The sequence below is a fragment of the Gorilla gorilla genome, chromosome 5 (assembly GCF_029281585.2).
Source record: "Gorilla gorilla gorilla isolate KB3781 chromosome 5, NHGRI_mGorGor1-v2.1_pri, whole genome shotgun sequence".
In the NCBI taxonomy this organism is placed as follows: Eukaryota; Metazoa; Chordata; class Mammalia; order Primates; family Hominidae; genus Gorilla; species Gorilla gorilla.
Window position 1 is genome coordinate 174,755,375 of NC_073229.2, and position 12,608 is coordinate 174,767,982.

General features: G+C 41.7%; 1 long non-coding RNA gene across 1 annotated transcript; it reads right to left on the reverse strand.

The window, feature by feature from the left end:
• Positions 1-1,641: 1,641 nt before the first annotated feature.
• LOC129534287 (uncharacterized) lies at positions 1,642-8,314 on the reverse strand. The gene is made up of 4 exons (XR_008680818.2): positions 8,197-8,314; positions 7,260-7,410; positions 3,795-3,915; positions 1,642-1,748 (listed from the first exon to the last, which is right to left on the reverse strand). It is a non-coding gene; the product is annotated as an uncharacterized lncRNA (long non-coding RNA).
• Between the last annotated feature and the right edge of the window lie 4,294 nt (positions 8,315-12,608).

Genomic DNA, 12,608 nt, shown 5'->3' on the forward strand with positions numbered 1-12,608 from the left:
CCGCTAAGCAACACACAACTGTACCGATTTGGGTATTATGTCATGGACACTGATTTCCTCCATTATGTGGCAATTCCATGAGGACTGGATCAGTGTTTCTTTGTTCACACTGTGTTCCCTGTGCCTTGCATGGCCTGGCCCAGCAAATAATGGGTGACTTAATGAATGCACTGGGCTGGGTGTGGTGGCTCATGCCTATGATCCCAGCACTTTGAGAGGCCAAGGCGGATGGATCACCCGAGGTCAGGAGTTCAAGACCAGCCTGACCAACATGGTGAAACCCCCATCTCCACTAAAAATACAAGAATTAGCTGGGCGTGGTGGTGCGCGTCTGTAATCCCAGCTACTCCGGAGGGTGAGGCAGGAGAATCGCTTGAACCTGGGAGGCAGAGGTTGCAGTGAGCCAAGATCATGCCATGCACTCCAGCCTGGGCAACAGAGCAAAACCCCATCTCAAAAAAAAAAAAAATATATATATATATATATGTATATGAATGCACTCATGCATTGCGGTATAGCTAGTCTTCTGGTAGGCCGGCCATTACATCAAGGACAGCCTCTCCAAGTGGCCAGCTTGTGGGGGTTCTTTTGGCAATACTAGACCTCCTCTTTCTACCTCCACCATCCCTACGCCAAACCCACGAAGTGAGAGCAGGACCTTTCCAGAAAAACGTAACATCCCCAATACCTTAAGATCCTTCACAGGACTGACTGGAATGCGCCATGCACCACCAGAACACTTCTCCTTTCTGCGGACTGGCACAGATGCTGTTTCTCACCTCCTCCCACTAACAGCTCTGTTGCCAGATCTGCTGATGAAGAGCCTCTCCCCTTCCCAGGCGGCTCTAACCAAGACACCCCCTGGAAGCTACTGTGCAGACGCTGCTCCAGTGGCTGAGTCCATCTCCTTCTCACTGCAGAACTCAGTCATAACAACTGTGTCATGTGTTAGCCACTCACGAATAAATTGGCATTTTTATTTTCCTTTCTTGACAAGCGCTATTTAGAAAATTGTTTGAAAAGTTGCTCTAGGCAGCCTGAGTTCCTTTCCAGTTCTGAAAAATTTTGTCGGTCTGAGATTTGCTGGTTTTGCACTTCAGAAGTAGTAAGTGATGCACCAAAGTTCCCTTTAATCTAGTTTCAGCTCATTTGTTCCCTACACTTCTGCCAAGAACTTAGCAGTCCATTAAGAAATACTATAGTAGAGAGGCCGTGACTTTAAAGAGCCTGCCAATGAATCATTTTGTTATATGAATAATTACCTTCAATTATATCAATTTTGTTTGCTGACATTAAAAAAAAAAGCATGTCCACACCCGTTTGACCATTATGAAATTCAATATATCTCACTGACCCTATTCTATCTTTACCAAAAGTCACACTTTGAGTGCACACTCGGTAAAGTATTTTGGTCCTTGTTGGAGTCGGGGCAGAAGAGGACAGATGGACAATGTGTGGTTTTAGACATTTTGAGGAGGGACATATCCCAGGGATGTTTGGGGTACACCTAACATAGGAAGTGGTGCTGGAACTTCTCCTTGGAGGAAGGGTACATCTCAAAGGACACAGGAAAGCACATTCCCGCCACAAACACAGACATTCACATAGTAGGCTTGAGGAATACTACTTATTGGTAGATTGGGCTAACTGAAAGGTTTGGGTGGAATAAAAATCATAGTGGTGGCGATGGTGATGATGATGATGATGATGGAAGCCAAGGTGGTCAGACAGGGGCTAGATGAACAGGTCTTGAAGTCAGGCTAAGGAGTTTGAACTTGATTATACACTAGGGAATCAATGAAGTGTGCTCAAGGGATGGCTGATGTGTGTGTACATGAGGTACAGTCAGGGCTTCTTCTGTGAAGGCCAGGTGTTCCTTACCTTTTCTGCACACTCCGAGTATCAAGCTGAGAGTGAAGTGCCCCTGATTCCAGTATATTTCTTTAACAATCCTGAGAGACTGTTTGAGCACATTATTTTGTGAAGTCAACTAACAAGAAATTAATTGAAAATTAATGCATCCACCTTATGGGATGACCTATACATAATTTTTAAAGCAATAAATATAATTAAATATATATATAAAAACTTTGGCCAGGCACGGTGGCTCACGCCTGTAATCCCAGCACTTTGGGAGGCCAAGGTGGGCGAATCACCTGAGGTCAGGAGTTCAAGACCAGCCTGGCCAACACGGTGAAACCTCGTCTCTACTAAAAAATGCAAAAATTAGCTGGGCATGGTGGTGAGTGCCTGTAATTCCAGCTACTTGGGAGGCTAAGGCAGGAGAATCACTTGAACACGAGAGGCGGAGGTTGCAGTGAGCCGAGATCCACCACTACACCCCAGCCTGGGTGGCAAGAGCAAAGCTCTGTCTCAAACAAACAAACAAACAAAGACAAAAAAAACTTCAAATAGTATGCAGATATTCCAATAAGCGTTGAGCCCTTCTTACTTAGAAATTTGTGAAACAAATAAGACTAACTGGTATTGTAAGGACTTACTTCCGTCACCCTTTTTTAAGGGAAATATTTTTGTCCCAGGCCTATCAAACTCTTCTCCTTTCATTTTTCTAATTTAGGATAACTTGGTGATCCTTATAGGTATCTAAATGATCCACATTCCATGCTAATCCACAATGGATTGATTGTTTCCTTGCATTGGAGGTAAAACAAGAAAAAATTCAGAGAAGCAATTCTCATTCAAGCTTGCAATTTCTCAAAATTGAGTGTGTAAGTAGAGAGTCTTCCTCAACTATAATCCTAAACTCTAGCCACATTGTTTCCACTTAGCCCCTGAGCAAGTCTGGACAAAGCTGACATTTAATTAGATATGTTCTCCTCCAATGTGCACCCTGCAAAATCACCTGCTCCAGTTCCATGTGACTGCCTAAGCACCAGCCTGCTTTCTGGACAGCACTGCAGCAGTGGGAAGGGTTATATACGCCAGGGCTCTGGAGAGCAGGGGCCAGGAGTTAGCTGGAGGGAGGATGTGCAGGTTGCAGGCCTCTTGCCCAGTCGCCCCACTACCCGTAAGTCTTTGATTCTTCGCTTACTTTCTGGATCACAGTCACAAAATTCTCTCTGGCCACACAGCTTAGTTGCACTTTTAGCCATTTAGGGGTCCTTTGTGTGCTGTTAGCTAGGCAAACAGTATCCCACTGAGCCCAGGCTGGTAACAGCACTATGTAGAATGCATAAGAGCCTGAAAGTGGACATATCCCAGGCGGAGGCTTAAGTGAGGAGGACTTGAACTATAAAGCCAGAGTAGATGAACAGGAAGGAAGGAAATAGACCATAGTACCCCTAGAAGGTATATGGTCATTTCATCTTTATGTATTATATTTTTCGTTATAAGATTACAGAAGATATTTATTCATTTAGTTAGCCCATATCAAGGCTATCTTCTTTTTTAAGTTTTGTTTATTTATTTATTTACCTGAGACAGTCTTGCTCTGTCGCCCAGACTGGAATACAGTGGTGTGATCTCGGCTCACCGCAACCTCTGCCTCCCAGGTTCAAGAGATTCTCCTGCCTCAGCCTCCCAAGTGGCTGGGATTACAGGCGCCCTCCACCACGTCCAGCTAAGTTTTGTGTTTTTAGTAGAGAGGGGGTTTCACCATGTTGGCCAGGGTGGTCTCAAACTCATGACCTCAGATGGTCTGCCCACCTTGGCCTCCCAAAATGCTGAGATTACAGGTGTGAGTCACTGTGCCTGGCCTATCTTCTTTTTTTTTCTTTTTTAACTTGATGAATAGTTTTAAAAGATCCCTTCTGTTCCTAAAGTTGGAAGGATACGTTTCCTAAAAGAAATAGGAGCTCAGAACATCTTGCTGAGAATGTGGGAGTCAACTCTCAGGAAGGTATTTGGTTGCTGGAAAGTGACCATGAAGTTGGTTTCTTCCTGGTTGAAGTCCTTCTGTAATTACAGAAATAGTTACATTGAAACCAGTATACTGAGTGTGTCTGAAGTTAATCACATTACAAAGGACTCCAATCTACACAGGCTGTTGAGTCCCTGTGATTTGTGGGGCTTCAATCTTCTCTCATATTTCTGTCTAGATATTTGGTGGGCAGTTTTTATCTATACATAAGTCATTTGTTCAACCATGGTGAATAAGTCGAAGGGGAATAACAAAAATGAAGGCATCAATTTTTAGAAGAAAGATTTTTGAAGAGACATTTAGAAAAAAAGGATGACATTTATTTTGGCTCTGATCTAATTTAATTCTATTGCAAAATTCCAAAGAAATGTGGAGCTTGGAATTCATATGTAATGTATTGATATTACATAATCAGGTTTTGCTGAATTAGGCTGCAGGGAAAATGGTAATAGGAACAAGGACTTTGATAATGTGAGTTTTGATAAAGTTGAGTTTTTTGGAGGGAAGGTGACTCGGAAATTAAAAAGAAAAAGAAAGGAAAGCTAGAAGGATAGACCTGTACAGAGACAGGAATATGTATGCAAATATGATTGTGATGAGGAAGTGGATTTTATTTCTGTTCTGAAGAGAGCGATACACCCAGGTGGAGAAGGTGATCTCATCAGTCTTTGATGCAAAACATGATTCTAAATATTTAGGGTGTATTCACTGAGCAGACACTGAGGAATTAATATCTATTACACGTATTTCACTTATTCTTTTTTCCCATTTATTCTTAATAACTTCTAAGTTTATCCAGAATATTGTAATAGAGTCTGGGTGCTAAAGGTAATGAATACAATTTCCTTGAGTTTAGTAACAACGAATTTGGAGAAAAAAATGGGCTTAAGGTATTTTATTATAAATTGGCACATAGGAAAAAAAACTCAGTTCCCCATAATATTTTAGCAAGTCAGAAAGTTTGATCATGCTAACTTGAAGAAAGTATGTTGGGATCATAATGATGTCACCCTCAGTTCTCTCTTCAGGGACCTCCAGAAACAAAGTAGAAATTCAGTTCTCTGAGGAATATTCTCCATTCCCTGCTCATTTCCCCTCTGCTCCCCAATATTGTCACATTGTTTTTCCAGGACTGAGTTTATGATCCTGCTGATAACTGCCTCCTTCGTTATTATAATAAACTCTGCTTAAGGTTCAGGTCTTCAGATTTTCAAATATCAATGTTTCTCCATCCAAAATGAATTTTCATTTTTATTTGTGAGAATTGTATGAGATTTCTTTTTTTTTAAAGTTAGCATTTTTCTTACGGGTGGAACTATATGAAACTATACTTCAAAGTTCATGTTTTAACTTGTTAAACATGTAATGTGAAAACCCAGGTCTAGATCATTTCATGCCCAATTCCAAACATTTTAGACAACATTTTGCAGTTGATGAGAGAATAACCTTTAAAGCCTGGCTTCATTGCAACCTTTCCTTCTGGAGTTTTTTGCTTGAAATAAGGCATTTTTTATTTTTCGTGAAACATAGCCTGCCACCATTTGACATGGAAATGGAAAAGAAAGAGTGCTGACCATCGCACGGCTCCAAATTTGCCAGCAGTTCCTGAAGAGTTGCTATAGATACCTTAGCGATGGCCCTCGGTAATTATTTCTAAGATGATGTCGTGTCTGAAAGAACACTGCCAATTTGCAGTCTCACAGACCTTTATTCGGCATTAATGAATGAGGATAACCGTGGGGCTTTTTTCCGTTCCCCTGATTGCTTTGTTCTCACTCATGATTCAGTCCCCACTTTACTGCTTTTGATCCCATCCTGAATGTAAACTTTCTTTCCTCGCAGGTAGAAAGCCTTATGTGAAGATGCAGAGAAGAAAGGAGAACTAGACAATCACAAAACTTCATCAGACGGTAGCCACATACAAGGGGGAGGGTTTCTGTGGACTAAAACTCTTGTTCCCTCCAATTTGTATTTGTTCCTGCACTGATCAAGCCTGCCCTGCACTCTTCCTTCGGCCCCTGCACTCCTCCTTCGGCCCCTGCCCTCCAGCTGACGAATAAGGTCCACACATCTTACCAGGGTTGCGTGGGAGCCCCAGATCCCTGTGGTTGAACCACTGACGGTGGCACCATTCACTGGTCCTTTTCTCTGCCTCTGCCCAACATTCCCAAGTGCCTGTGGTTCCAGTATCCTTCGGAGAACCGTCTTTGCACAGTAAAGCTTTAATCTTATTATTTTTCATGTATTCCTTTAAAAGGGGAGGATGGAAATTCACATCTCAGTCTTTCTTCCTCACAACTCTTGTAAAATTGGGATCATGCCCATCATGGCAGCAAAAATTTTTTGCAACACCCAATTCTAAGAAGAGGACTTGGATGGAGAGTCTAAGGCAATGCCACAGGTCCTTTTTTTATTGATGTATCTATACACATACCTCGAATCCATAGCTCTTCATTCTATCCAAATGCCTACACTGCTCCTTACTAATTATCAGACTTTGGCCACATTACCTAAACTCTCTAAGCCTTAGTTTCCTGATAAGCTTAAATGCATCAAACAATCCTGTTCTGGCACTCATGCAATTACCCTCAGGACAAAAAGATAAAAGTCTATAAAAAGTGGTTTGCGCGTCAGTGAAACCAAGCTGACAATTGCTCTTTCTCTGCTTAGACCCTCCCTTAGCACCAATCAGCTCGAGACCCGGCCCTTCCAACTTGCTGGGAAGGGTAAATAGGAAGAGCTCACAAATAACATTTTAAATAAGCAGCTGGGGTGGACTTACAGGAACTGGACACAAGTCCCTGATTTGGAGTGTTTGCCAATTTTTGTGGTGTAAGTATCTCCACCATGGCTGATTTCAAGCCACCAATGTGATGTCAGTTAGTTACAAAAGTTCAAAAATGTTAACAACCAGCTCTTAAAAACTAGTACAAGCCAGCAGCCACACAGCACTGCTTCTTACCATTCAGAAAACATAGTTTTGATAGTATCCGTTCAGTACAGCATGGGGTCTTTCAAATTTCAGATTCATAATTCCTAATTCAATACTTTATGGGTTTTTTGAAGGGGGATTTTAGAAAGGCCATACAGTGCATATATCACATATTATGCAAAAGTCCTGCAGGAGTCTGGGCCAATACCCCGAAATCAAATACCTTAATATTTCTGCATTTAAATTAGTGGAGATTCAACTAAGATTTTTTTAAAACTATAAATAGTCTCAAATCATTGCAGGTGTGGCTTTATTGCCAAATGAATTCAGGTCAGGGCAGGCTTTGCCACAAACAATTAAAAAAAAAAAAAAACTTCCCATTTGCAGGGTTGTTGGACTTTAGAATTGAGGATAGAAGACCGTGGATTATTGTATAGAGTATCTTACCAGAGCACATGTGTGCATTTTCCCACGAACTATTGTTCAGAAGAACTCAGGTGGTCATGCAGTCAAAGAAGAAGGTGACCAGGAGAGATGAAGATGGCTGGTTCATGTAGAATCTCACTGTGTACTGAGAAATCTCAATGGCACATGGTACCTGAGGGGACAGTCTGAGGTCACAGAGTTGGTTCCAAATTCCTGCATTGCCCCTTACCAATTATAAAACCTTACCTTGGCCACATTACCTAAACTGTCTAACCCTTAGTAGCCTTATTTATAAAATGGAGAAAAAACATCTACTTGTTAAGATTAAATAAATAAGGCATGCAGAGCACGTAATGTAGAGTTGGGATATGGTAGGTATTCAAAAACCAGTAGCAATCATTATGTCTACTAACTCATAAATATACATGTCCCTCCATATCCATGGGGAATTGGTTCCCCAGAGAACCCCTTCCTGACCAGGATACCAAAATCCTCCAGCCCCTAATATAAAATGGCATAGTATTTGCATATACTACACACATCTTGTGTATACTTTAAATCATCTCTAGATTAGTTATAATACAGTGTAAGTGCTATGTGAATAGTTGTTATACCAGGCCATGCGCGGTGACTCATGCCTGTTATCCCAGTACTTTGGGATGCCAAAGTGGGGGGATTGCTTGAGGCCAGGAGTTCAAAACCAGCCTGGGTAACATGGCAAAAATCTGTCTCTACAAAAATAAGTAAATAAATAAATACAAGAAATTAGCCAGGTGTGGTGGTGTGCGCCTATAGTCCCAGCTACTCAGGAGGCTAAGGTTGGAGGATCACTGGGGCCTGGTAAGTCAAGGTTGCAGTGAGCCATGATCATGCCACTGCACTCCCTGTCTCAAAAAAAAAAAAAAAATGGTGGTTATACTGTATTGTTTAGGGAATAATGACAAGAAAAAAAATGTACACGTTTAGTACAGATTCCACTGCTTTTTTCGAATATTTTTTATCCAATGTTGGTTGAATCCCTGGATGTGGAATCCATGGATGCGGAGGGCCAACTGTATTTGTTTCACATCGTTAAAACTGGAAGAGAGAAGAAATACAGAAGAAGAATGAAGGAACAGGCTTGAGGCCTCTGCCACCAGTTTATTGCTAATATTTTTAACAGTTAATTTTTCATGGGTAAAATAGTCCTTTTTACCTCCTGGTTATTTTATTACTTTAATTCTAGCATTCATGACATTGAATTTTAAGGGAGGGGGAAAGTATTTTCTATCCATCTTTACTCACACAGCCGACTACAAAAGAAGGGGGAAGAGAAAGAGCAGGGCGTAGCGATTCCTTCTTTCATTTTTGTCTGAAAAGTTATCCAAAAGCAATTGGGAGTGAAACAGGAGCAAGCTGGAAACCCACAAGAAGAATCTGGCTTCAGGGAATATTTGCATTTGGCCAAAACAGTGCTTAAGAAAATTTGAATTCATAGGCCTTCAGGTGTGTATCACATCCTGACAACTTGGAACTGCTGACCACATTATTTTACTGGCCTGGCCTCTGAAAGCATTTAAATTTGAGATACCCCGCCTAAAGGCACTACTCACAGTGTGCACTTAAGGAGATGCTACTGGTATTTAGGATGGGACAACTCGTTGTTGTGCAAGACTGCAGAACAAGTGCATTGCAGAAAGTTTAGCAACCCTAGTAGTCCACCACGAAATACCAGTAGGATCCCCCTTCCACAGTGACAATCAACACCCTCCTCACCACCTCCACCACACACACACATTTCCTAATGATTCTACTACTTCTGGGGATAACTTCTAAACATAATGTTTTTGAGAAATAAAGTTGGAAGTAGCTCTTCCCTGCGGCACATCCAACATAAAGAAAACGGCTCAAAAAAATACACTAAATTTCAAAAGCATCTAAAGGTATACTCTGTTATCAACTTGAGCATCCAAAAGTATACTCTATTATCAACTTGAAAATGAGTGAATTTTGAAGCAGAAGTATAAACTGGCCATTGTTGCCTTATATTTTAGTAGAATACAATTAAAGATGTGCTCGGTTACCAAGAGGTCCAGGCTGTCTGCCTAATATTGGATTTTGTTTGTCTCTAAGATGTATTGCCCCCAAATTTAAAAGTTTCAAGTTCTAGAATTTTTATTTTCGCAAATACCAATATTTGTAAAGCAGGTACACACACAGCTTACTTTACTATATTGGTCAAAATTAAGGTAACATAGGCAGTTAGAGTAATAGGTAAAATGATGATGTTGACCATGAGCTATTTACACTTATTTTCACACGTCTGTTACCTGGCTACATTTCCTTTTTCCATCTCTTGGTCCCTTTGCTGTTTCTTGCCCTGGCCAACACTTGGTGTCCTCCTCCTATGCCAGGGCCTCCTTTGCAGGTGCGGGCGGAGCTGTGCTTTTTAAGAAGATCTGATGCGCTTACTATGCTAGTCTGATAATGCGTGTGATAATCCTTCACTATATTATCTTGCCTCCTGCAGATCAGGCCTTAACCTTCTAAGTCACTAGTGATGGAGATTTTAGGTACTCTTGTTGAAGCAAGCAATGTGGATACTCTGAAGTGTCAGGATTTCCAGAAGTCCTCAAATTCTTCTACCTACTTTTAGGCCCAACTCAACTAGACACTAATAATCATGAACAGTCGTTATTGTATCTTTGACTCTTTGGGCTTAGTACAGCTTCTTGATTTTTAAATCTTCTAGCTAATTGGAGGATTGAGAGAAACAGCAGCACCAATGTAGATTTTGCTGGCCACTCCCGGCTCCATAGAATTTGAAGACACATGTCATCCTATATGCACTTACTTATGCTCTTGGTCTTTCATTTTCCCTACATGAGACTTTTTCCTACGTGAGTCCCTTCTCTTACCCTAATCCCTCTAATAAGTTCAGGACATTCTAGAGAGTATTTTTTAAGCCTCACACATCCAAATTTGAAATTGAAATAGCTTCCCCATCCCCTGCCAAAAAAGGGATAAATGCTACCTGTTTTTTGTCCTTCAAGTTCTCCTACAATCCAGTGGACATATTTCTGATCTTGTGTAATAATAAATTTAGTATAGTCACTATTTGCATCATAAAAGTTATCACCATATGTCATAAAGTTAAGGCAGGGTGTGATCGAGCCTTTTAACTCTGTAAGATTTGCAAACATTAGCTCCCATATGTGCGTGGATTGGTGACCCTGAAATATGATACTGCACAAAACTGTGCAATTGTGCTGCCTTTCAGGACAAACAGCTGAGTTCGTGAGATGAGCAGAAGAACCGGAAGGCAGAGCTGTCTGCATTCTGCTCTGCCTCGCATAGCTGTGTGGCCTTAAGCAAGTCACCAAACTTTCCTGAATAGCTGTGACCTTATGCATAATTCAGGGATTATAGTATCTACTTTACTGAATCTGTATGAGGAAGAAATAAGACACCACAGGAGGCATTTAATAATCTTTTTAAAGTAAAAGTTGTACAGGTTTGTTACATAGGTAAATGTGTGCCATGGTGGTTTGTTTCACCATCAGCCCATCACTTAGGACGTTCAGTCATCTTAAAAAGCAAGAACTTCTCTTCTACAGAAATCTAATTGATAGACCCACTTTTACTTGAGAAGGAAAAGGTATAATTTGAGGGTGGGCTAAGCCTGGGCCTGTTGCCCTCAGCCTCTTCTTGTGAAGAGAATCACTCAGAATCACAGGGTTATGGGGATGGGTGGGGGAACACCCCTTCAGGCTGTGTCTTCTGAATTCCTCTGTCTAGGAGTGGTAGTGACTTTCTGTTGCTGTTAATTTCTGGGCTGCCTCACTGTCTCTTTTTGGATTCTTGATTCTTCCATCACTTGTAGAGCCAATTTCCTGCATTAAAGTCCCTCTTTTATAAATACTTGAACTGGGTTCTGTTCCCTTTGTTTGACATTGACTGATAGAGCAGTATTAGAAAGACCACTCGCCAAAAGAATTTTCCCAATACTGGATGCACCATTAGAAAGCCATTCCATTGGGTCCTTTTCCTTAAAGTGGGAGAGTAGACTCTTAGTAACAGAATGCTACAGCATCTTCACAACTCTTATGTTGTCCGTTCATCCATCCAACAATCCACACACTGAATATCGTATACCTATTGTGTGTTAGGAGCTGAACTAAGTGCTGGACACACAAACCAGACCCACAGTGTGTCAGGCCAGGTGATTTCAAGGAGCTCAAATTCTAAAGATATAAAGGGCAGAGTTCATTTGCCTGGAAATCAGGAATGATCACAGGAGTTAGGTGCTCAGTGCTGTACTTGGCATACAGTCTCAACAAAAGAAATTTCTTGTTCCTGTTTCCACTTTCTACCTCCCACCTCATTAATAAACGGAGGTGAAGTGAGCGGGCTGGCCAGGAAATATTATAACCATCCCATAAGCACAGTACCAAATTCAGAAGAGCTATCTGCCTAAGGGTGAGTGCTCTTGAGCAGCAGCATCTGCAGCTGATCCAGTCTTTTCATCAGATCATAGTGCTTCATCCACAGCTTCATTCGAAGCACCCGTGCTAAGAAATGCATAACTGAGGCCAGGCATGGTGGCTCACTCCTGTAATCCCAGTGTTTTGGGAGGCAGAGGCTGGAGGATTGCCTGAGGCCAGAAGTTCGAGGCCAGCCTGGGTAACATAGTGTGACCCCGGTCTCTACAAAAAAAATGGTAAGTAAGCCCGGCATGGTGGTGCATACCTGTAGTTCCAGCAACCCAGGAGGCTGAGGCCAGAGGATTTCTTGAGCCCAGGAGTTCCAGGCTACAATGAGCTATGATTGGTGCCACCGCACTCCAGCCTGGGTAACAGAGCGAGATCCTGTCTCAATCAATCAATAAAAGAGGAGACAGCAGAGAACAGGAATCCCCAATTCTCCTCCCTTCCTTTCCAAGTTGTCAGAAACCCTTATCTCTCAGCCACAGACACACTCATCAATGAGCTTCTTTGAATCCTAGATGCTTTGAGTGTCAAATAAAGGCTGGCACCTACCTCACAGGGTTGATGGAAACCATTAATGTGGTACTATTTCACAAACATACTGCACACTTCTAACACAAATCACAACATAGAGAGATGGGGTAACAGGCATGATTTTGTGTGAGCTCCAGAAGCTGGGCAGGGTCTTAATTAAGCTCAGTTTCCTGTCTGTGAAAGGCGACTAGCACCTGTCCTGTCAACCTCACAAGGTTATTGCAAGGCCAACTGAAACAATACTTTGAAGACGGCAAATGTCTGTTTTAGTCCCATTGCAAATCTACCGTGGTAAATGTATTCCAAGCATAACCCAGTCCCATAGTTTTAGGTAATACAAGTCAGTTGTGGAGACTCAAATAAATTATAA